Source organism: Centrocercus urophasianus, unplaced genomic scaffold, assembly GCF_019232065.1.
Source record: "Centrocercus urophasianus isolate 14NV4802_14NV808 unplaced genomic scaffold, USGS_Curo_1.0 seq_32, whole genome shotgun sequence".
NCBI classification, from domain to species: domain Eukaryota; kingdom Metazoa; phylum Chordata; class Aves; order Galliformes; family Phasianidae; genus Centrocercus; species Centrocercus urophasianus.
Window position 1 is genome coordinate 636,286 of NW_024884889.1, and position 26,967 is coordinate 663,252.

The window sequence follows — 26,967 nt, forward strand, 5'->3', positions numbered from 1 at the left end:
ATCTTTAGCAGCCATCATAAAATAAAGAAGCTGGGACTACAATTGTTTCTCATGGTTCTAGATGGCTGCATGGCAAAATCATTACGTGAAGCAGCTTGTCACTTCTCAGTGCAAGTGCATATTATACCTGTGGTCCAACACTTGGGCCCAGCATTCTTTCTTCAAGGAAGGCACAAAAAAAAATGCAGCCACACTAATTAACTCTTGTACAGGAACTGAGCCAGAGTCATTAGCCCTGAAAAAGCAACAACAACTTAGAATAATGTTACCCAAGCCACAAAAGCAGAACTCACGAATATGTGTTTCTAGGGACACTGACATGATAGTGTGTGGGTGTGATCACTGTACCGTGGTCCTTGTAGACTGTCTCACTAGGGAGGGTTAATATAATTTTATAAATTGATGTGCAGGCTTGGGAAGTGAACTTTGCCTCCACTGGCAGCTGTTGGAAAACTATGCGACATTAGAAAGAGAAAATAAAAGTAAAAACACAACTGGAATTCTTGCTGTGGCAAAGTGCAATAATGCAAACAAAAAGAAGACAGCATTGCAGGAAAAGCAGCAGCCTAGATGAATATTTAAACCAAAGGAACTTACCTATTAATTCATCAGGTGTGGATTCCTCAGTACAAGAGAGATGTGGACCTGTTGGAGTGTGTCCAGAAAAGGGCCACAGAAATGATCCAAAGCGCACGTTTCCTACAAAGACAGTCTGAAAAATTTGGGGCTTCACAGGCTGGAGATAGCACAAAAATGTGCTTCCTAAATACACAAGGGATGTTTTATAGCCGTCTAACTGCTAATATCTGTATCAAGGTGTTCATTTTTAACATATATAATTCTTATACTCTCTCAGGAGCAAAATATCCACTTCTAATTTATGCAAGTTTCATTTACTATTATTCATTTATTATGCAAGTTTCCTTCACAGTGGACGTATGCAATTTGACAAAATATTGGTCATTACTCTTACCAAAGAGCTATTAAATTGTAATTTACTGTTATAAACACAGTGACAAAGAATGTGAATAACTTACATCAGGTAAAGTGTGAAGTCAAAACAGATGTATGAGTATCATGTTGAAAGTAAAATGGAATAACTGAAAATTCAAACATGACCTTCCTGATTTGAAGCAGTATCACCCAAACTTTTGGTGTGGCTTCACCAGAGGTGAAAAAAAGTGCAGGTTTTGTTTAGTTCTACTCGTGAGTGTTTGCCTGTAATTTCATGAAATGAATTTGTTTGAAATTGGTGCTAGTTATGTAACTAGAGGAGAAAAAATGGAGTCCAAAGTATGGCTACAGGAGCAAATAAGATTTAGGAAGAAAGGAAGACTCTTCCCAGCAATGAGGTCTGTGTGTCTTGAAAAAAAATGGCAGCTTTTGTGGAAGAACTTCCTTCCTGGAACCTGGAAAGTTCCCAGCTGACTCATCTCATTCCCAGCTTTCATTGCTATATTTCCAAATGCTTAAAGATGTGACTGCGCCATTCTTTTCTTATACACTGTCTCATACAGACTTTTTTCAAAAGCCAGTCTGGAAGTTGAACCCTTCTGACCAGAAATATGAGCTGATAAGATGTTATACTTCGATAATCACAATGATTTTCATCAACTGAATTCCAAAATTTTTAGAGTCTTTATAACCAAATGTACATGTTGGTGCAGAGGAAAGTATCTGCAGTTTGAATGGTGTCTCCTCCTGGTGTGCTTGATTTTATTCTGCAGAGCTGAACTACTGCACTCTCCGTTATCAGTCTTATGAATTACTGCATAGGAGATTGAAAGTACTATTGTTTTCTTCCCCTAGGTGGAAGAGTGGATATATATAACTGATAAACATGGACAACTTTATCTCCTCCCAGTTCCAGTGTGGCAGCCAGAGGATGTAACTCAGGAGGAAAAAACATTCAGCTTCTGGGGAGACATATCCTAGTCAGCTCACTGGCGCTCATCATCGCACTATACTAAAAGTTGGGGCATTTGAGCTAAGGTGAGTTTTGTTTCTAATGACAGTAACAAAGTGCCTTATCCCTGAAAAAGAGAGGACAGAGGAGTCCCTTCCAACCCAAACCATTCTATGATTCATTCATTCTAATGTGTGTGTGATGAGAGTGCATTTCTGTAAATTATAATCTATCCTGCATCAGTTCCGTACCAGCACGTAAACCAATATGCAAGTCTGAAATAACTATGTGGCAGAGTAATTGCTAGTAACAGAACACGTAATATACTGAACAAATGACTGTATATGTTTGCCTTCTTCAAAACATCAGTATTTCTGCTTCATGGTTAGTAAAGCACTTTAGATGTCTCTTTTCGTGTTATATTATAATATGTCCTAAATTATAGGCTCTTCATACTACTTATTAAAAACTTCTTTCATCTCACAAATGCTATTTAATTTCTAGACACGTGTGGAGAGACATTAATATTCTGTCTTTCAGAAGTGTGCATGGTATTTCTGGCAAGATATAATTTATGAGCTATTGCCACTAACTGCAAGATATTCCTATTTAAAGAGATAGTGTTTCTGAGCAAAATCATATCAATTGCTAAGTTTTCCAAAACCAAAACAAAGGGAAAGGTAATTAAGGCTTTAAATTAGTAGAAATATGTTTCTGAATCTGTAAAAATCTATGAAAAAAGCTATCATAGAAAAATGCAGAGTAATCTTCAGTTCCTTCTTGGATTTATGTGAGGAATTTTTGATTTTAAGTGTTATGTTTAATGCCCTGCAAACAAGCACTATTCTATTTTAGCCTAAAAGTTTTCCAGGATTAAGTTATTCCATAAATTTAATTATAAATTCAAAAAATCATACAGAATAATGTGTATAAATGTGGTTTGGCTAGCATCCCAAAAGGCACATCGCTGTAACAGTTCTCTGTAGTTACACTTGCGTTATTTCTCCTTTATCAGTTTTGAATAGACCACAAAAATCTTCCAGCCCACTCTGCCTCTGTGGTCATAGAATCAATCATAGAATCATTAAGGTTGGAAAAGCCACTAAGATAATCAAGTCTAACAATCAACCCATCACCACCATGCCCACTAAACCACATCCTTATGAGGCACATCTACACGTTACTTGAACACTTCCAGGAACAGTGACCTCCACCACTCCACTGAGCAGCCTGTGCCAGTGCCTTCCCACATCTGAGAAAATAGAGGCGAACTCCCACCTTATCACAACCTCTTTTCAGGCAGCTGTAGAGAGTGATATGGTTTCCCCTGAGCCTTCTCTTCTCCAGACTGAACAATCCCAACTTCCTCAGCTGCTCCCCATAAGATTTGTGCTCCAGAGCTTTCACAACTCGGTTGCCCTTTTCTGGACACATTTCAGAGCTTCAGTGTCTTCTTTGTAGTGAGGGGTCCAAACCTGAAAGCAGTAGCCAAGGTGCAGCCTCATCTTGAGCTGAGTTTAGGGGATGGTAACTTCCCAAGTCCTGCTGGTCACTGACGTAGAGATCTGCATGCCAAACCCAAACCCACAAAACTACCAGGGAACCTACTCCTTATTTAATCTCCCAGCAATGTAGCACAGGAAAAAATCTGTACTTAAATGCATTTTTTAAGCGACATGTTGTGCCACCTGACTTTAGATGATAGCGTACCTTCTGATCTAAGTAGCTGGAATTCCATGCAGCGCCTTGGGAAATGTCCTGAATGAGGCACTTCCTAAATGAGCCCATTAGCAGAGCTTGTACAAGCCTTTTTTGGATTTAAATATTTTTGACTACACTGGATATGCCTCCAGGCAGAATCCCTATCTCAGTGTCCCCTTGAATGTATGTCATTCTTACGTTCAAAGCACAAGACTCAAGACAGGTGTCAGTCAAAGACTGAGATTTTTTACTAGACAAGCCTTTTATAAATGTTTCTCATCAGAAATTCCAAAACAATGAATTGAAGAATTAAATGTTACATGAGAAAGAAGCTGAAACACTCAGATGGTGTGTGGATGATGTGGGGGAATTCTTTTCCTCATAGCAGTTTGGCTAAACAATTTGCTTGGATGTATTAATCTTAATCCTTGTTGTTTTGTTGGGACTTTTTTATAACTAATTGTCCTCACATCAGCCATTTTTTCCTGTATGTTATTTCTTACATCTTCCCATAGCATCTGTTATTCAAAAGAAACAGCTTCATCTGAATGGCATGCCATTGTTTTTGTTGACACTGCAAGGGATAAAGAAATATTCAGTATGCATAAGAATAGAAATTCCCCATTTTTAACTCTCCTTCTCACTCTACTGTTTAGCCAAAGTTACTGAATTACATTATAGGACATCATAAAATAGAAGATAAAAATAAATGTGCAGGGATTTTCCAATCTCCGTTTTCCTGATTAATCCATGTGTACTTCAAACATCTTGAAAACAGCAAAAGATGATATTTATGGCAACGTTTCTGGGATAGGGCTACTGACCTGGCTGAGACCCATGGCCAGCCATTGGTCATGCAGAGGGAAACAGAAAGGTAACTGAGATACGTTCCATACAAAGTGACTTAACTGTGTGAAAATATCAGTATGTTCCCCAGTTCTGATTAAAAGAATTCAAGGTCTCGTTAAGATGGAGAGGGAGTCACAGTCTGTAGAGATCCCTCAAAACACAGGAAGACCAAAGGCTGTTTTCTGGTCAGTGTCTTAGCACAGAGTGTAGAGCAGCAGTTGCCCTTTAGATTGCAGCTGCAATAGGTATAGTTTTTGAACTGAGGAAACTGACTATAAGTCTACAGCTAGTCAGTATGTTTGAATCACATTTTCTATGCACTGAAATAAAAGATGGAAGTGCCTCAACAGATTATGGTGTTTTCTGCAGAGATGAAAATGTAGGGAAAAATAGAACCTGTAAAAAAGGTATTATGAGATGAGAATCGTTAAGTTTTCTGGCATTGGTGTGTCTTCACACTTTGTTAAATAAAACCAAACAGTAGCATCCAGAAATATCTAAAATTTAAATAGAATTCATATATATGTACTGAATGAGCACATCTTTATCAGTATAGTAAAGTTTTTCTCTGAAAAAAGTCAAGGCTTTATCACAGTAGAAGGGAATTAATGAGACTATAGAAGGTTTTGCAATTGAAAACACAAGCACTGATATGCGGCTACTGTACACAAATGCACTTGATGAACAAATGCTTGTGCTAGTCTGCAAGTACTATGTATTGAAGATACTAAGTAGTAAACTTTCAGGGCAGGTAAGAGTAGTCAGTGTGGACATATGTAGAAAGAAAACTGGACTTGATGTCATATGGAAAAGGCTGATAAAATCTATGAGCAGAATTAGATGCAGAATTGTGACATTTATTGTCATTTTTGAGTAGTTTGATTGCTGACATCTTCTCACTTTCTTGTTTTACCAAAGAATTCCATGTGAAGTAACTCTTTCCTTGGTTAAAAAAAAAAAAAAAAAAAAAAAAAAAAAAAAAAGAGAAAAAAAAAAAAAAAAAGAAAATCGAACACTTAGGTAGCTTACCAAAGGAGCATCTACATTTATGCATCTCCCACTGTAACTGGTTCCCTGTTTATAAGTTGTATTGTGAGGCTTAAGGGGAGGGATTGAAGTGGATTCCTGCTGATGTTATACTTTCTTGCAAACCCTTCCATAGACTCATATGAGTGGAGATTCTGCAGTTACTGAGTTTTACACGTACGTAATTTCTGATTATTGCCAAAGACATGCTCTTGTGAAATAGGTAGCCCAGCTCTAGCCTCCACCTATACTTTTTCTCTACCAGTGTAAAATTTAGATTTCATGATCATGTTGACCCTTTTGAAGAGCACTTGCTACCATAAGAAGGCAACTTCAGTCACCATGAAGTTTGGTCAAGAAAAGAAGGCTTTCTATGCCAAGTGATTCATGAGGTAACACCGTATATCAGATTGCCTTTGTCTAAAAGTGTTAGGATCAGAACTTTTACCAAGAACATAATCATTTACTTGTTGTTCTTCCCACATTTTTTAAGAACAAGGAGACTATTTCTTCACATTTAAATGATTTCCTTTTATCTGTGATTACACATCTTCTTAATAGCCTTCTTGAAAATGCATCACTGATCTTTGAGATGTGTGTAGTGTGTTCTTCCGTTGTATGTATAAAAAAATTACAGAGTTATCATCTTTCTCTTTGTTAAAACTGGTGAAAAATTGAAATGTAAAGGTTTTGTGGTATGGTTTTTTGACAGTATTGTCACGGCATGTTCGTGGGTGCCTGAGCCACACCATATAGATCTTTAATGAAGACCTCTACAAAACCTCTTGTGTGTTGAGAACTTCAGAGATGTAGCAGAACATGCAAGAGAGCTGAACAACAGAGGTAGGATTCTGTGGCAAACACAGGAAAAGAGAAGAAAGAGAAAACATGTAATAGAGAATTAGGTCTTAGAAGCGAGCAGAAATTGTAGAGAAGCAGAAGAATGTTGGAGCACCTTTTGCTCCAACTCAGACACAGAGGTAATGTTTCTTCCTACAAGAATGAGTAGACAGAGAGGAAATGTGTTTGAAATATCCATTCTTACCCACTGACTCTGAGCTAGCTGAAAGGTTGAGTATTTTTATGCTTTTTCTATATTTAAGGGCTGTTCAGAATCTGCTGGTGCTATTAGTGATTTGTTGACTCTCCTCTAACCTCTGGCTGAGCTTTTCTTCCAGTCTTGTGTGAAGACTACTTCTGGTCCCATTTTTCTCATTTGCATGCTTCTGTCACCACATAGTTGATTGCAACTGGCTGCCCTCTCCAGAAGGTGGGCCACAGCTGGTTATCCCCATGCATTATTTGGGCACCTGACTATGTATCTTTTCCACTTACCCTTTTCACGTTGTATTTGAGGCTACTTTTTCAGTTTTTCAAGGTTATTTTGCAGTCTGCTCCTCCCTTCCAAAAACGGTTCATTCCTTTCATTTAGTACTGTCTCAGATTTTGTCAGCACAGCTTTCGTCGCATCACTGCATCATGAGAGAAGGTGCATGAATAATTTTGGGTGACTCATCTGTTTTCCTGTCTTTATATTACATTAATTCTTCTGTGAGAAACACTCCTGACTCCAGCTTTCCAACTATGCCCATTCATGCTGGAAATTCCTTACATGCTTATATTAATTTTATACAACAGTATGTCAAAAATCTTACTGAAGTCAGGACAACATGACAGTTGCAGCTCCTCCTCTACCATTTAGACTTGTTAAACTGTCACATAAGGAAGGATAATTGCGCATAATTTGTCCATATCAAAATGTGTTGGCTTCTCACTCATTGCATTGCCATTTTCTCTGATTGTTTCTTCTGGTAATTTTTCAAAAATGGAAGATTATCTGTCTGGACTGTAGTGCTCTCACTCTTTCTGCCCGTATTTTGAAGATAGGCACTCTGTACCTGTTTTTCTGCCAGCTTGGACCGTAGCACTCAGTCAGATCTTCTCAAATGGAAGGAAAATTAAATCTTGTATTCAGTAAAACCCAAAGCCCAAAATTCAGTCTGCCTACTGTACATGGCCAGAAGCATGTGGGGAGAGAATGAGAGCAAAGGAAGGCTGCTGGGACTCTTACCAGTGCTACCCTTATGTCCTTCAGAGATGTCTTACGCAGCAAAAAGCTGCAAGCTGTCGCAGTGATCCACGTCAGGTCTGAAGTAGAGGTCATGCATGGTTCGTATTTCTTACTTGTTCACTACCAGTTCTCTGCATTTTTACTGCTAATGAGAGCATTCTTCTTAAATTTTTAAAGTTTTCTTCTCTGACTTCAATGATCCACATGTCAGCCAAGGAAACATCAACTAGAATAAAATGCATAATGTCCTGCAGTTCTGCTATATGTGACCATCATAGAATCATAGAATAGCCTGGGTTGAAAAGGACCTCAAAGATCATCTAATTTCAACCCAGAACGCTGTCTTCCAGTACAGATGATTTTAAAATTCGTACTTCCAGAGTAACTACATTTCCACACAAAGCAAAATATGAGACAGCTTTCTTCTCTGTTGTTATAATAGTTCATAGAATGGCCTGGGTTGAAAAGGACCTCAAAGATCATTTAGTTTCAGCCCCCCTGCTGCGTGCAGGGTCGCCAACCACCAGACCAGGCTGCCCAGAGCCACATCCAGCCTGGCCTTGAATGACTCCAGGGATGGGGCATCCACAACCTCCTTGGGCAACCTGTTCCACTGTGACACCACCCTCTGTGTGAAAAACTTCCTCCTAATGTCTAATCTAAACCTTCCCTGACCCAGTTTAATACCATTCTCCCTTGTCCTATTACTATCCACTGTTGTGAACAGCCATTCCCCTTCCTGTTTATATGATCCCTTCAAATATCAGAAGGCCACAATGAGATCTACCTGGAGCCTTCCCTATTGCAAGCTGAACAAGCCCAGTTCCCTCAACCTTTCTTCATAGGAGAGGTGCTCCAGCCCTCTGACCATCTTGAAAGCCCTCCTCTGGACTCATTCCAAGAGCTCCATGTCTTTCTTTTCTTTCATGGTTGTAACAAATAGAAAGTAGCTTGCCAAATGGCATGTATGGGATAGATATTTATAGGAAAGGGTTAGTTTCCTAAGATGAGTTTTCATTTTGACAAGTTCACTTTTGCATTACTGTCATGTAGAAACATAAACTTATTTTAAAGTGTGAATGTCAGTACTGGAAATAATGATCCTGTGGGTGAAACCATTAACATGGATTTCTTGAGGAGGATTTATGGAAGATCTTCATATCTAGGAATTACAAGGACAGAAGAAAGCACTGACTTGAAAAAATTGATGATTCTATGTGGCAGATTAGCAGGTTGAGTTAGTAGATATGCAGATGATATCTTTAAGGCTTTAAAAAGATTTGTGTTGTAAAAACTACAACCAACTTAATTGGTTTTTAAATTAAATTGGTTTTTAAACTTAAATTGGTTTTTACTGTTCACAGTGGGACAGTATGAAATAATAGACATTCTGGTAAAATTTACAAGCAATATTTCAAAACGGAAGAGAGGACGAAAGGACATACTGAAAGGAAACAAAAACTGATTATTTATTTCAAAATTAAAAAAAAAAAAAGTAAATGCTGAGGGCAGCTCAACAGTTTCGTGTTTCAGGATAGTCCAGTAACGTTTGTAAGTTTTTAGACAAGTTTCAGGTCAAAGTATCGTAACGTGTGATGGACAAATACAGTGAACAGATACTTGTCATTCCAGAAGTAATGTCTTCTATTTACTTATGTCAAAACTCCAACAGATACAAGGAGCACAATAATAGTATTTGTTAGAGCAAATTCTCAGCTACAAAACACAAGTTTTCAACATAGTCACTGCCATTAACAATGTCTTTTCACCAGCAGTGAACATGAGCATGCATGCCAAGCTCATGAAAATCTGCTTGGCCTTTAAGAGCATGGCTTGTCTTTTAGGCTGCTGTTGCCACTGTTAAAACTCACCAACCAATCTCCAACTGTGTTCACATCCACTGTTTGGTCTCCATAAAAATTCAGCAACAACCAAAGAACGTCGAGGGATGCAATTTTTTTCTGCATGGAAGAATTTAGTCATGCAAAAAGATAGTTTACACATGGTACAGAAGTCCTACATTGTAAATTCAGATCTTTTGCTATTTGTGAACAAATCTTGGCTTTGTTAAGATTGCTTTCTTTTACATATTTGGAAATAGTACTGCAAATTCAAGTATTATATTGTTTCAGTGCTATATAAAAGCCAGAAATTAATAATTATTTGCTGTATGCTATTCACAGTAAGTAGTATGGGGAACTCTCTTTACATTAACTGACCTTTATAATCTTCATCTTCTTGACTAGAAACATCCTAGAATTCAGTTCCCTTGCACATGTAAATGAAGGGCCTTAATGTATACTAGACCAAAAATATGTATAGATAAAAAATGCAACTTTTTGCTTAGTTTCTATCTGTGCACGGTGGATTATTTTTGCCTTCAGTCAATGAAGATTTGTTCTACAGAAATTAAGCTTTTATTTTTTCAAACCTTTATAATCTAAACAACTGTGAGATGAGTTTTCATTAGTGTAACTGATGGAAGTAAGGTGTTTCATCAACATGGAAAAGAGTTGTGTGAACTGTGGTTTGTCAAGTTACAAATCATTTTGTTGAGCCAGCCAAGAGTTTGAAAAAAATGTAAATGTTAAGTTTTCTGCTGGCGACTGGCTCTAGGGAAAAATCCCAGGCTGAGGATCACAGGTATTGTCCCTTTTCCTTCACTCCTTTGTCCAGCCACTGTGCCTAAAGGCGTGGGACTTTGCACACACAAGAGAGGTGGAAACAGTAATTGCAAAAGGTAGCAGTCATCTGTTCATCATTTGGGAGTGTTAGATTTCTTGATGTTACTGTCTTCATTGCCAAGGCTAACACTGCGCGCAGTAATAGAACATACTGTGGTTTGAAGAGCAGGACTAGTTGGTGCCTGTGAATATATGACTTAATGCTTATAAATCCATGTGGCCCTAAAGTTACTAAAACATGCTAACCCCACGTAACCCTAAATTTGCTGAAACATGCCTTGTCTGACAGAAAGCTGGCTGGACTGAATCTTCGCTACTGCTGTAGCTTAAAACAGTGTGTGTGTCTATTTTCTGAGCTGTACAGAAGGCAACCTCTTTCAGACAAATAAAGCAACCTGCAGTAGAACAGCAAAAGGATTGACTATTTTAAAAAAAGCTTTTTGTTGCTGTCAATACCATGACTAAGATGATCCTTTACTCTGAGGTAAAGATGAGAAATATTTGATTTTTAGTTTGTTGAAACAAGCAGCGCTTTTTCCCACTGGCTTGAGGAGCATCAAGGCTCAACTGCAAAGCATACTTGCCTGAATTACAAGTTCTGCTTTTGCTCCCAGTTTTAGGAAGATTCCTTTAGGTCATTCTAATAGTGGTATAATGTGGGTTTTGTTTTTTATTTTATCATGTTGCATTTCTATCAACAATCAAATAGTGTTTTACATGAGTCTGAACTTGTAATAAAAACATTGGTAGTAACCCACGTAAGAGTAGAGAGATTAAGGAAACTAAGGCAAAGAAATTGAAGCAATGTGCATAAGTGAAAAGTTTAGAAGGCCTGTGATGTGTTGTCTTCCATTTGTGAATTAAACTACTTTCATTCATTTCACTTCAGTAGCAATCTAAGAATAAAGATGTACTTTTTCCTTCCAGGGGATTAGAAGCTTAAAAATGTGTGTGTCAAACACAGCTTTTCACTTTTTGATATGACGTCATCCTGGGAACTGCTGAAGTAATTTTTATCTTGCAGTGTGCAGTCTCTTTCAGAGTTCAGTTTGACCAGTTTGTTGATATTTTAACTGTTTCATTCTGTCCACATAACCGAGCACGGACAAAGCTTAAAGCTCCGGCTTTACCAAAGAAAGCAAAGCAAACATTTTTAATAAGGGGATTTTTAGTTAAAATAAGTGAATGTCTTTGATACCAGCAAAGGAATAGTAGCTCTAAAATTTTCTCTATGTCACAGTGATTCTATGAAGAAAGGACTTGAATATGAAGAAATAAAAATTTTTGAGTCGACAGATACAAGATGCACCTTGGGTTTGTTTGAACCACCTTTCCCTCCAGATTGCCATTGCCTTAGCTTGTTTCTCTTGCTGTCTCCTCCAGCTGCTGTTGTTTTTCTTGTTTCCCACAATGCATATTTGAGTTGGTTTGAAGACATATTGTGATACTTTGATTAATATGCTCCAGTTTGTTTGGCAGAGCCAGTGAAGGCTGGAGTGTATGTTTACCTACAGATGTTTATTTGAACAGACAAAGGGAATTGTATAAATTCTCATCTGTCTATTCAGCAGATTGACTGTAGCTTATGATACTGATTTACGTTATAGCTTATAATTTTATAATTTAAATCTTCAGATCTGAAAACTCAAAATTCTTTTTCTTGATGAAAGCTGAGCCTTTCTGAACTTTAAAAATACTCATAAACTGGAATTCTTTATAAGATCATCTGAAAAAAATCTAGTCTAGTGTGGCTCCTGGGAAGTGCTTATTACTTTTTTCTTCCTTTTTTGTAATCACACATTTAGTTTTGTATCATATTTTCTCAACTATTAAAATATTTATTTTCTGAATTCTGATCAGTATTTCACATTTTTTCCTCTCAAATTTTTCATGAAACCCTGAAATTTAGACATATGTTGTCCCTACAAACAAAAACCAGATGTTTTGGTTGTTACGTGGCATTCTCTATATTCCTTTTGGGCGTATATGTTTGTCCATTTACAGTTTCAGGGCAATCAACATTAGCTTATTTGAATATGATAAGTCCTTTGAGGTTTCCCAATCTTTTCTCTACCTTTTTTGAAAGTCAAATCTACTTAGTGTTGCAAGTAGATGACTTTAGCAGAAGATAAACATATCTTGTTAAGAGCAGGTTGTACAACACAAATGAAAATGTTTCAGAAACTAAGCAGAAGAAAAGATTGGTCACAAATCTGTTTAATTAACTTTCTTGCTAACCGATTACCTTTGCATTGTGGAAGAGCCTCTAGTATCAAAGTGCTGCTCTGCACAGCATTTGTTTCTTACTGAAATATCAGCTATTAACAATTGGACTCAAGACAACAGGGACTTGTAGTTACATGCCTGAGCCCAAACTCACAAAGGTAGCTTTCATGCTCAAACAATAGTTGTTCATTTTTTGGCAACAGAATGAAAGAAACCACACTCAGTGAGAACGGCATGCTACATCTAATACCAGCTACTTTTGTGAAATCTATGCAGAATTTTAGAATGACAGAATTTCTCGAAGCACGCATTTTATAGCAAATCTTTGGTAATTATCACTTAATTTGGTAGAAGAAAGGGGTGAAAGGGCAAAAGGTTTTATTTCTGCTAGTGCTAGTGGTAGGAGCACTGTATCAGCAGAAGCTAAAGTGCTGTATAATTTGGTTGTGGATTTTTACCTTATAATATCTCTGCTTGTGTGTTATCTCTAACTAGTTTTCTATGAATGTTTGCAAATTTCACTGTTAATAACAATCCTAATATAGTATTCATTAGCCCGTTAATTACACTGTCGTTTAGAAACCCTTGATTCCAATTACCTTTAATTGCAACATCAGACTCATTTTTCTGTGCTGCCATTTTTGTGCAACACTTTCCCTTTTAAACTGCCTGCTTTTCTATCTTAATTAAATTTAATAACAGCAGTGGTAGTTTATAGGGGACTTCTTAACCTCATTTAATGTCAGACCATTTATACTAGTTTGAGGAAGGCTGTGAAAATGTTTGCATTAATCCAATTACTTTGAAAAGGAGCAGACTTCACTTGTGTCAGATGGTATCAATAAAGGCAAAATCTGCATGAAAGGTCAAACTTCCTATCTGTGCAAATATGTAGAAACATTAGGGATTTTTCTAAGTACACTGAAGATAGTGAAATATCAACAATAGAAAGAAGGAGCCCATAACTATGCTTTTCCTTTTTTTTTCTTTAAATAGTAAAAAAAAAAAAAAAAATAGAGATGAAAAGCTGTCAGTGTCATTAATAATTCCATCATGCCATTCAGACAGAACAGTTGCAGTATTGTTGGGTTTTTTTGCCTGTTTGTTTTTTTAACTTGACAAAGCTCCCTATGGCCTGAATAATGTATTTAGCATTATGCAACACTTTTGAAGTTACATAATGAGACCAGAATCATGCTCTTATTGAAAATAATTATCTTTTTGGCCCAACCAGATGTTCAGCCCTTCTGAGAAAGCCACCATGAAAAAGTAAGAAATCACAGAAAAGTAAGATTGAAAGAGATGCTAGAGGTCACCCAGTCCGTTCTCCTCCTCAAGCAAAGCCAGTGCCAGAAAATGACAGGGTTTCAGTGATCTGTCGAAGATGGCAGCTACCAGCACAGCATGCTGAATTTGTGAGGTGCAGCAAAGTTAAGGAGGGATGCAATTCCTCAGTTGGAAGTGAAAGGGAAAATTCAGCCCTAACAAGATAAGCAGCAGACAAGGATGGTGGGCTGTGCTGAGAAAATCTGTGACTGAGGAGCAGAAGGAGGAAAATCACTGACAGCATCATGGGACCATTGTAACTGGTCAACTGGTAAGTAAAGTAGGAAAATTTCAAGGCTGAGGCAGGAAAATATTTCTAGGGGTTCCTTCTCTGTAGTAGACATAACTCTCAAAGATTTCAGAACAGGAAAGATAAAATATTTTCTTCCCAGAGCATTGCTGAGGTCTTGCACACCATAGTGGTATATAATAGGTAGCTCTCTGCCCGGCCTTCTGAATTCTCTAAATCCTGCTGTTAAACTCATAAATCACCCGCAGATCTCGCCAACAGATTCAAGGATATTGAGGTCCTGACTGAGTCTTCTTGGTTACGGATACAAACAATACAAGGGTACTGTATGTTCTAGTATTTCTCAAAGGTAATTTAAAGTAACTTTAGTTGGCTGCGTACAAAAAAAAAAAAAAAAAAATCAATAAAAATTAAAAAACCAGCACTAGTTTCCCTATGACTTCCTAGTGCTTCCTAGAACTGCTTCTGGGACAAAAATGGGTGATATTAAGGTAGCCATTATCTGGACAAATTTTTGTTAGATGAACCAATTTACACGCAACTCCTGTTTCTTGTCCTTTACTTAGCATACTTTCTCTTCCTTATATGCTGTGCTACAAATCTCATTTCTTACAAGTATTGCCACATATCTGGCTTCTTCTCAACTTTAGACATTCAATTAACTTCCTGCTTGGTTGAAAACCAATAGCTTACCCTTGTGCTTTCAGCTTGTGTATTTTATCTGTGAGGAGTTAAGTGCTTCACACCTGTGTTCCATTGTCTACAGCTGCCTCTGTTACTGATAGATTTGCTGTTTGCATGCACTGAAGTGGAACAAGTGCTATGCTGTTACTCTGATCTCTGATTTCAACTAGATCTACATTTCTTCTTGAAAAAAGGAAGAATTTCCATTAGTAGTAAAAGAAGCTTAGTAGGTCTAGCAGGAGTTTTTCACCATGTATATCTGCATACAGAATCTTTTCTTTATCTTTTACTACAAAAAAAAAAAAAAAAAAAAAAAAGGAAAAAAAAAACAGATGAGAGTTTTAATTAGAAACTTGCAGAAAACCACAGGACAATTGTTTCGATTTTTACAAAATCAAAACTAAAGGAATAATCTGTCTGTGCAGCTGTAGTATTTTGCTCTGCACTGACTCATTTGGAATGCAGGTGACCTCTGGAGAGGCTTCCTTGCCCTGAAGTAGCAAAGCCATCTTGGGGCCATTGATCTTCATGGTCTAAGCTTCATGCAGAAAAGGAGAAGGATGGAACACAGGAGATGCTGTCATAAATCCAGGTTACACAGGAATGACCAGATGCAAAGAAGAGACTGTCCCGCACCAAACAGAACATTTTTGGGTATGGTCCATCCAGTAATTTCAGTATATATCTCAGTGCAGAGTGTTCCATCTTGTCACCAGCTTCTCATTAAATACAAATACACACTGGTCCCTATATTAGATCAGGATTAGTGTGGGATTTTTTAATAGGAGCTGCAGCTTAATATCTTTGCAGAATTCTTATAACAAATAGGATTGTTTGGATGATCACCACAAAGGAATGAATAGTGCTACAGATACTGAAGTAATAAGGACAATTTAAATTATTGTGATCTGAAAGTTAAATGGAAATAGGAGATAATGTGAAGTGTCCTGTAAGTTCAATATCTTGCAGTCCTAGCTTGAAATTGTTAAGGTTTCCTTTTTGTATGCCAGCAAAAAGGCGAAGAGAAAAGGGCTCCAATTTGAGAGACAACATTTGCACTAGTTTTACTGGCTGTTATGAGCAAGGCGCTATAAATTAACTTTGATGGTAAGGCAAACAAATGCAGATCACTGAGCTTAAAAAGTTAACTCTTAGAAGATACAACTGTTCTGGAGCTCTCCCTGGGCTCATTTAACTGACTGGGAAATTAGCACAGCTACATCATTCCTGTAACCTTGTGAAGGCCAGCTGAATTGTGGATACCAGCTGAAGTATCATTGCTTCATGTTCTCTACAGGGAGTTTCACTCATCAATTTCTGCCTAATTTCAGTCAAGATGAGCATTCATCTGTGTCCTTATCCCTTTGTAGTGACTGTATAGGCATCTGAGAGGACGAAGATGAGGAACCAAAGTTACACCCAGTTGTCCAGAACTAATTGCTGGGAAAACCTTTTGTGTTCTTCTGTCCTGTGTAGCTGCAGCAACACAAAAACAAAATAAAATACATCACTGCCACAGTTCCATGCCTATCCTTAAAAAGGACCTCCTGTGTCTTTGTTCTTCCCCCTGCTTGCTCATTGTTTTCTCTTCACTCTGTTACCAATCTCTTTTTCAGCATATTTTACCCAGACTCCAGGTTTACTAATTTTGGATTGAATACTTATTTAAAATATTAATTAAAATTATGGGAACAGTGATTCAATCCCAGTATCTTCTCACAGTAAGTCCTCCATGTTATGGCACTGACTTAGGTCTTAATATATCAGGTATTGTAATGGAGAAAATGTGTGTTACAGTAGATCATGTGAGTAATTAACAGCCTATATAAGAATTTCCTTGTCATCTAGGAGGTACAAATTTGAAAAATATTGTAGATGACTGTCCGTGCCTTGTCCCAGTTTGCCACATCAACTGGGATGCACACACTGCTGAGGAAGGGGCACAGTCTTAAGATATGGAATAGAGTTAGCTCCTACATCTCCAGCAAAATCTCATGCAGAATACCTTTATGCCTGCAGCGTGTTCTTAGCATATTTGTAGATGCACTTAGTATCTTGCAGGGGTAAGTGCCTTTGAAAGACAGATGGAATTACAGAAGGCTTTCCTGGGATCAGAATACAAGAATATGTGTGAAGCACACTGAGATGAAGAGAGGCTTTGAAAGTTAAAGGCAGATAGGAGTTAGGATGAGATTTAAACAATGAAAACATTAAAAAATAATCCTCAGTGTCAGCGTGACTCAAAAGCAAACAGAAAGGATACCTCAGGGTTACAAATGACATAAAAGAAGAAAGGTCAATTGGTAGAAAGAAAGGCAGGGAAGAAAACTCCTTCAGGATGATGTCAGTTTGATAGATGTGTATTTATAAAGTTTGCCTGAATTCAATAGCAATAAATAGAATAGACTGAGCCACACTACTTTTACAAACAACTTGTATTGCTCAAAACTTCAAAAACAAAATATGAAGATGGATCATAGAATCATAAAATGGCTTGGGTTGGAAGGGACCTCAAGGACCATGAAGCTCCAACCCTTCTGCCACAGGCAGGGCCACCAACCTCCGTATCTAATACTAGACTAGACACCTACACTTCTGGTGTTAAGTCTGTGTCTTGAGTAAATTCTGTTTTCTGTCCAGCTTAGGAGTCCTCTGGTATTTGTTACCTACCTTTCAGAACAGGTTTTCAGATACAAGTCTTTATTCTTCCTATTATAAAAAGAAAAAAGAATACACATGAATAATAGCATGAGAGTTAGAAATGATGAAAGTAAATCATGTGCCTCAGAAATAACAAAGTTGTTATAGTCTGCAAAAGAAATTTGAAAATTTTCTTGTTGGTGTTCCAAACACTGAAGCATAAAACAGCCACTGTCGGGGGGGGCAAGCAGAAGGAGAATCGGATGGTAAATGTTAAGTGTGGGAAATCCTTCCCAGGCACCACTTGCTGTGGTGTGCGAAATTTATTATTGTGCCCCTTCCCCTTCTGTTCCTTAATGTGGAACATTACTTAATTGATCATTTAACTGGATATTTAGAGCATAATTGGGAAGTGACATAGATTACATGCTCTGTTTCAGACTGACTTATTCAGGGAATTGACACTTTGAAAACCAGGTATTTCCAGGTGTTAGGTGCCCTAAACTCCATTTAGCAATGTGGTAGCCAAAGAAAGTGAGTACCATGAAATGTAGCCTCTCTTAAATGCATCCTTAATAATGCAGTGCTCTGTAGAGGCATTCTAACTAACTAGACACCTAATAGTCAGATTCTCTGTCTGACTTGCAGAGAACTTCCTTGGTTACCAACAGGAATACTGAGGAAATTAAAATGCTTAGACCTGTTCCAGGATATAGAAATTAATGTAACTAAATACAAGTTCCTGAGCACAGATTTTTGCTTTTATTCTTTCTTCTGAATAAATACCGTAACATAGAAATACCACTGGATGCAAACATGTTTTCTGTAGATGAATTACCACTGTTATCATTAGAGAGGCACCTAGCTCTCTTAACACAACCTGGAGAAGTTCTCTCTGCTCCTTTTGACTTCTTTGTATAAATAGTAAAATACATGTTCAGAAAAGTTCTAAAACCTTTTTATTTTCTAACTGGCAGATGAACTATATGCATTTCATATAGTTCATATAGATGCTAAAAGAAATTGATTGGGAAACTTACTAGATCAAATACATTAAGAAACTGTGTGAAAGTATCCAATTGCCTTGTGTTTAACTCACCACTTCTGAAACCATTTCCTATGTTGGGAGCATTTGGGAAAGCTGTTCTCAAAGTTATGCTTCTTATTTGGGGGGAACACCTAAGTTGATCCACTGGATTTATAAGCTTTCTTGGAATTCCCTTTGTAATTTTCTGTATGTTAACGGCAGTTTCCCTCTTAAATTCCATGGAATTTGTTCCCTAATATATGCAAACCACTGAATTGACTCAGGTGTTTGCAGTGCCCCAAGAAGGCAGAACCCAGGAAATGTTTCTTTAAAAACAAGGTAACTGCATAATGAAATCAATACAACTGTGGATGTTGCCTGTGCATTTCTGACAGCCTGTTTCCATCGACTTACTGATTATTTGTTTTTTTTTAATTCTGCTTTTTTTTTTTTTTTTTTTTAACGTCTCCTGTCTCCTATATTTATGTTTCTTTCAGTTACGAGGCTGTTTGATAAAGATCCACATAGGCTTCTTCCAACTTGAAAACAATAATAACCATTCAAATTCTGGAACCTGCAAGTGTGCAAACAGTACCTCTAATGTTTGAAGCCAGCAGGCTTCAACACTGCCCAGTGACACTGACTGCAGCCCTTCTATCACTACACTTACTTCTACTGTTCTTTGATGTGAGAACTTTTAAAATTAACTTCTACTTGGTTTAGCTGAGGTTGTTCACAACACCTATTTCTGCTACCTTGAAAACTGCCGAACAGCCATATGCTACCAAGCCAGAGCAATAAAACATATGGAGACAGTTTGGGGCAGTATGCAGCCAGCTGGCCAAAAAGATTTTAGGAAATCCATCTTTATTCTTGACAGAAAAAAAGAAGAAGAAGATAATGAAGGGAAATTTTAATGGGACATATTTGAAAAAAAAAAAAAAAAACCGAAAACATCTCCAAATAAATACGAATTGTTTTAACTCTGTGACTCCCAGCAAAGGCGTCTATTCCAAATACCCCGTTTTAATAGTATCAAATTTAGTTATTTTGTTAATGATCCTGGAGTAACTTCAGCTGATTGACTCTTCTATTTCACTGACTTCAGTGATTTGATCTGAGGTCTTATTGTCTTTGTTACTTAGTATTCTGTATTTACCTGGAAATACCAAGAGAGTTTTCACATTGCAGAACACTCATTGAATGCAGTGATAAGATTTGTTACTTATTTACAAGATTAATTAAGTTCATTGCAGAGCACTTACTGAATGCAGTGATAGCAATTGTTACTTATGTATAAGATAAATTAAGTTTCCTGGTTCTATATCTTTTTCTACCTAAAAGGCTTAAGCAGGATCAGCCCACACTTTTTGATAACATGGAAAATTAGAACTCTTTAGTCAAAATATAGGCGTAGAAATTGTCTCTGTTAGTTGATAATCTGCTTGTTATTTTCTGGCTATAACAAATGCTTTCTTGATGTTTTCTGTGTTTTGTTTTTTTTTTTTTTTCCTGTAGTCTTACCAGCTGGTTTGCCCTACATTTCTTTGCAATGGCATTCCGTGATCAGCTGACAAACACTTGTTTTGTGACAGGATAGTGGTAGCACAGATTTCTCGTCAAGTTCTGGCTTAGTGTCATTTCCTTCTTAGTAACTTCTGTGCTTTCTGATACTTATGTTTTTGAGGAAGCATAAAACTGCTGTTGTTCAGATCAGTGCCCAAAACAGTTCGTTGCAAAGCAACCTTCACCTACGAGTCCTTAAATGGAGTCTTAACAAGTTACCATTTAAGACATTACCTTTACTAAATAAACTTTCCATAGGAAATATTCCTTCTGCTCTCTCAGAGTAGATGCTAATAAAATGGTTTTGAATTATATTTTTCAAAGACTCACCAAAACCTCACGATTGACTGTTTATTCTTTCATGATTTCTTTGCTATTCTTTTCTGTCTTATGCTGTCCTCTTCAAAGGGTAATGGTTCTGCAAACTTCTCAGACAAGTAAACTATGAATAGTCATCCACTTATCTCTTCTCTCAATAACTGTACAGAAGACTTATTGCACTCTGTGCTGTTTCATAGGATATACTTGAAAACTTTTCTCCTACATTTTCATATAAATATATACATATAAACATACATATATATGCATATGCATATAGATGTATATATTTAATAACATTTCTATGTATGGAATTAATTGCTAAAGTAGTTACAAACAGTATGGATGTTAAGACAATCAGTTTTAAAGATGATCTTTTATAAACTTTTTTGTCTAAGCTTTAGTACCACTTTTGTAGTACTTAGTTGTTTTTTATTATTATTATTTACTTAGATTACATCAAAACTAGTCATCCCTTTGCATCTGTAATCGTGGACTGTTAAAACAGTCATGTAATTAGAAATTGCAGAACGAGCTTGTGTGCTTAAATAAATAATGGCAATTGTTTGATTTTTGTTTCATAATTTATGACAAAACATTCATTTTAAAAGTTGTTTTTTTTACATTTGCATTTATAGTTCAATGATGCTAAATATTTGTATTAATTATTTTAACTGCTAGGGACTGCAAGTCATGCCTCATCTTACCATTTTCTTTCTTTGTATTAAATTTCTGCTGCAGAATGAAAGAGGCGGGATTTGCATGAAAAAGCAAAATCTCTTAGACCAGATGGTAGATGCAAAAGCGATGGACAGAGTTCCAGGCACTCACTTCTGAAGCAGAGGCATGCTGCAATGTAGCAGAGACTAGGAACAGCTGTCCTGACTTGTCAGGAGTAAGCCCTTGATGAGAAAAGTGTACTCTGCACTTGTAGCAAAGAGGGGGATAACAGAAAGGAGATGAGGAATACAGTGTTAGACCACCTTGTCTGTAACACCTTGGTGACCATCTTTCTTGATCAGTCTTAATCCTAAAGCTTCCATTAGCTTCCCAGAGCCAGCAAAGGAAATACTGCACTAGAAGTAGTGTCTAAATACTGTTTTTGGCACCAGCTTTATTTTTTTCACGAGAAGATGTTCCTTATCTCATCTTCTTATTTATTGCCTTGAAGATATTTCTAGAAATGACTGCTGGCCAGAAGCACGTTCACGAAGACTGTCACCAAAGTACTTGACAGTAAGAAAGAGCAGAACTGTATGACATGGCAGTTCTATAATGATACATTAGATTAATAAATCATCAAAATGAGAGTTTCCAATAATACATTACTGAAAAGACTTTGTGGACCAGAAGTAGATTAATTTTAATCATACAGTCTCCCCAGCAAAGGCACATGTAGTGGAAGTAGATGACATAAAGCTATTAAAAAGGAAAGAAAATCAGACCATAATTACTGTTCCTCTGTGTTCAACAAAAAGTAATTGTTTCATCTTCTAGTATTTGCACTTCATTTGCTTTGTCCTGCTGATGGGTTGTGATTATGCTAAGTTTACCAAGATTTGACAAGCTGTCTTGCAATCAGGCAACACTGTTTCTGTGAATAGACTTTGGAATATGGCCAGGTACGGTTGGTGCTACTTCCAGTCAGACTCAATGACCTGGAATCCCTTTTGGAAGTTGTTTCACTCTTCTATGGTTTTACTGTTTGTGCATATCTTAAAGAGACGTGAGGACAGTTAGCATTAGGTGCCATTCCCTAGGCAAGATTTGAGCAGATCCATGTTAGAAGCAAATAAATGCTAAGATGCTGAATCTCAGAATTTAAACTTCAGCAACAGTCCATATGCCAGAGAGATTACAGGTGGAAATGTTTATGTGTCTGTTTTTCACCCAGTTTCATGCTACCTACTTACTATTGCTTTCTTCAGCCCAGCTTAAACGTCTTGAAAGATGATGATTTTGCAGGATTCCTCTTGGCAGGTGTTTAGTGATATAGATGAGCTTGCCTTTCAGTAATTGCATAGCCTGGATAGTTGAAAAAATAAAGTAGTTCACAGCATTAGCTGCAGATCTAAGTGGGTCATGCCATGCAAATGTCTTTGATTAAAACCACAAGAGATGCTGCTGTGTTTGTAAAAAGCACTTCAGTACAAGTAATAGAAATCTAAGTGAATATAACAAGCACTTGTGTACCCAAGAGCACATGCTGAGTAAATGCCAACAAAGGAAGGGTTGGCTGAATAGATCAATAGAGATTAAATATCTGTGCCTCCAAAAGAGGACAGAAGTATGATATAATTTATTTTTATGGAAAAAATCTGATCCTTATTTTCAATCACAGAAAAGGTGTTCTGAGCATGGATATACATCACCAGCTGCTATGAATTTACAGATTTAGATGATCGGAACACTTCTCCTAGAGAGAGACAGTTGGGGTTGTTCAGCCTGAAGAAGAGAAAGCACTGGGGAGACCTTATAGCAGTCTTTGAGTACCTTAAAGGAGGCTGACAGGAAATCTGTCCACTGTATCAGGGAGAATAATGATAGGAGAAAGGGGTAATGGCTTTAAACTAAAGAAAAGGAATGGTTTTAAACTGAGACGGGGAGGTTTAGGTTAGATATTAGGAGGAAGTCTTTCACTCAGAAGGTGGTGATGCACTGGAACAGGCTGCCTAAGGAGGTTGTGGATGCCCCAGCTCTGGAGGCATTCAAGGCCAAGCTGGATGTGGCTCTGGGCAGCCTGGTCTGCTGGTTGGCAACCCTGCACAGAGCAGGGGGTTGAAATGGGATGATCATTGTTGTCCTTTTCAACCCAGGCCATTCTGTGATTCCATGGTTCTATGATTCTATGAAAGTAGATCTAGGTTAGGTGTTAGGAAGAAAATCTTTTCTCAGAAACTGGTGAAGCACTGGGACAGGCTGCCTAAAAAAGCTATGGCTGTCCCATCCCTGGAGGTGTTCAAGGCCAGATTGGATGTGGCCCTGGGCAGCCTGATCTAGTGGAAATTGTCCCTACTTATATCAGGAAGGTTGGAACTAGATCTTTATTTTGTAAATGCTTAAAGCAGACAATGAGTACTATTGTTTGCTTCTCTACTGCTGTGTCCTGAATCCAGAGTTTGTTTTTCTGCCTATCAGCACTAGCAGATGCTTTTGTTATGACAGTGCAAGCGAGAACAACTCTGTACTCTGCAGCTACCACTGCAAAGTTTGCCAGAGTTACAAGGCAGAGGCAATGGTTTGAGAACTCAAGCAGCATGTAAGTGCTGCAGTCTTTGTTGTTTCAAATGTGAACAGACTTAGTGTAAAAGTAAACCAGAATCTATAGCTTTGCTTATAGATTACTACGAGGAGAAGAAATATTTCAGCATGTCTCTATTTTTTTCTGAGTGGATAGAACCTGTTTCTTTTACGTGTTGACCTACTGTAGAAGGAAAAAAAAAAAAAAAAAAGTAAGCCTTGACCAGGGAGAACTGGGGGGGGAGTAAATGTGACTTCATAGAAACAAAGGAATCTCCTAGAATGCTTCATTCTGTGAGGTAAAGAGAGAGTAATAATCAGCAATAGCACAATGGGAAGCTGACAGGGAGAGGGAATGGGGAAAATCGTATTGTCCTGGAAAGTCAGCATCTCTTAGCTGTGCTACACTTATTCTAGAAAAGGGTTATTGAGTGTAACCCCCACCTGGATTCTATCGTTTGTTTGCAGGTTGCCAAAGAGCTGACTAGTCACACATAACACCATCACTCCATGAAAAAAGTGCAAATAAACTGTGGTAGGATGTGATCTCCTTTGCCTGGATGAGCTCAGTTTAGCGTGTGTTCTTTGACTCCACAAAGGTAATTCTTATGAGGACACTTGATGCACGGGATGACTTGCATAACTCTTTGGTTCCTCTGTAGCTTTTACTGCAGGAAATGTGTTGACAAACTGGAAGTGGTTTTGCCTCATAATGGTCTGATGTATGGTAACCTAAAGAAAATTTGCTGCTGGCAATCAGGACAGCCAAGTATCTAAAATTTACTTAACAGCAATGAGAGGAGTTTGTGAGCGAAATTCCTGCACAATATGATGTTTCTTTTTAGCTTAGATTGTAACTCTAAGATTTTTTTCACTGAATTTTTAGTTTAGGGTAGAATAGGGCAGTGAGAGATGTGCATGGAGTGGCAGTTCATCTTTTGCATCACGGTAAGTTTTTCTGCCTTTCTCCAATGACTTGTTCAAAGGTTCATTCATCCTTCAGATCAGAGTTCTTACTCACCTGTATTCAGATGGATGAGGTGAGGTTTGAGTATTTTTCTCATTGCATTTGAAAAAGTGTTGATATGAGGTAACTGATGGAATTGGCTATATATTTTTGTGCGCTTTTAATGTAAAATGATGTGGATTGTTTTGTAGATTTTCTCTTCAGGGATTGCATCTTCAGTTTTCCTTTGGATTTCTAGTTGCTTCTTATGCTTTGTATTGTCAGACATGGAACACAAGAATGCCAGGTTACTATGTTAATTGTTGCAGTTGTCAACATACTTTCTTGCACATATTATAATTTAGTTAGCATGTGTTTTCACTTGGGTGCAACTCTTTTCCTTACAGTGTGTTACATCTATTGCTGGCTAGTGAGAATATAAGGACGACCCAAGATAGAATGCAATGGGCAAATCTAGTGGATTTAATTATTGCATATATTAGTCTGAACAACTTCAACTGAAATTATTTCAGGAATGAACCTGATCCAATATGTGAGTAGAATTGTTATTACCAGTGATAGCTTCTCTTTTACTTCTACTGTGAAAACTAAATACAAACTTTAATCTATGTGGGAGTGATTAAGGAGAGATTAGCCCATGCACACAAAACCAGATCTTTGGCTAGTGTTAGCAACCCAGCTGATTTCAATGCATCTGCAGAAGCAAATGTCATTCTCTAATGACCTCCAATGAACCTGTACTAAGTTGGTTTTCCACAATATTCTTTGCAGATCATTATGCTGTTTAATGAGTAATCTGTTGCTGTACAGGCCAGAATGGAAGTGAAGTATTCAGGCTGCCTTGCAGATGGTATTAGGCTGAAATTAGTCATAATAGGATCTGAATATAGTAGAAGTAGTGAAATTGCTTGACAACTAATTAATAGTTAGAAGTTTGATCAGATGCCTGCCTTTTTTCAAGACTAAAACATTCTATATAAGAATTTCATGCTTTTTTTTTGCCCATCACACTATGAGAGCTTTGTTCCTTGACAAACTAGTATGTCTGGTGGTCTGCTGCCACCGGATCCTTACCAATTCTTAGAGACTTTCTGGTGATGTGAAGGAAATAGAATTACCTTTCTGTTTTTTTCTCGAGCTGTGCATTGCTATCTCGCAACTATTAATTCAGTATGCCACTTTGTTGATAAACTCTGACATGGTAGGAAGCTTGATTTGTTACTTATTGAAGTATCAACACCATACTTTCATCTACTTTTTTTTTTTTTTTCTTTCAGGGCACAGACATGGAAAATAAGATTTTTTTGTCCTAATCAGTGCAATGTAGCTTGCTTGCTTCTTGTTTGAAGAAAGAACCCAGAGGGAAAAATATAGATATATATAAAATATTCATTTCTGCAGGAAATCTACTCTAAGAAGCTTGAATTTACACCAATCTTTTATGTCTTTCAAAGGCTACTAGAGTGATCCCTAATACAATCCCCCTTCACCCCCCCCCCCCCCCCCCCCCCCCAAAAAAAAAAAAGAAAAAAAAAAGTGGAAGCAGTCTAAGATTTTCCTGCAAATTTTTGCTGCTTGGCAAAACAGCTCTGTCGCAGTCATATCTATCATGTCCTTAACCATCTTTAGAATTTGGCAATAATGTGGATGTCAAAACTGTTTAGGTGTCTCAGTAAGAAGTCATCTCTAAGAGGGAAAACCATATTGCTCAAAGATTTGTCTCCTTCAAAGTAAGAAGCCTAGCTGCTGATTACTTAAAATTATATTGTGCTATTTATCTTCCAAGTTTGATGGTACCCTGGCAGCCTGATCTAGTGGGTGGTAACCCTGCCAACAGCAGGGGCTTTGGAACTAGATGATCTTTAAGACCTCTTCCAAACCAAGGCATTCTATTACACTGTGATTCCTTAACAATGTTAACATTCATTGACTCATAACAACAACAGGACTCCTAATTTCTCAGCCCTACAGATCTCTAATCATCTCCTTAATCTTGTTCCAGATAAAACCTGACAAAGAACCAAGCTTTCAAAACTGTTTGTCCATTGGTTTGTTGTGTTTGTTTGTTTGTTTATTAGAAATATATATATTCTCTTCAGTGAAAAATTGATTTATCTTGTTATTCAGTGAAAAAATCTAAGTAGTTTGTTTTATTTTTCTGAACTGGAACATTCTGCAATCTATTGTGCTTTATATTCGATATCTCAACAAACTCCTTCCTAATTGTATTTTTGTTTTTGATTAGCACTGTCCAAGGGAGGGTCTGCAGTGCATTTCCTTAAAGCTCTGAGGTATCTGAATGTTTCCTCTGAAAGGATCTTCATTTTAAGATAACCTTCAGAAACTGGCAGCAGACCAAATTATGCAAGAGGAACACAGATACTGAAGCTAGATTCTTGCAGTCATTGAGTCTTTTGTGCGTTCTTTGAAAATTAAGCGATTCAGAGAGGTAGCCTTTTCCTAGGGCATTTCCCTAATGTTTTCCA

The 26,967-nt window shown here is 37.4% G+C and overlaps 1 long non-coding RNA gene across 1 annotated transcript in view; it reads left to right on the top strand.

Moving 5' to 3' along the window:
- The window catches only part of LOC122166214, a 47,674-nt gene that overhangs the window by 9,562 nt on the left and 11,145 nt on the right, over nt 1-26,967 (top strand). Inside the window, exon 3 of the long non-coding RNA XR_006170728.1 lies at nt 1,810-1,992. This is a non-coding gene — a long non-coding RNA (uncharacterized LOC122166214). The remainder of the gene's footprint in view (nt 1-1,809; nt 1,993-26,967) is intronic.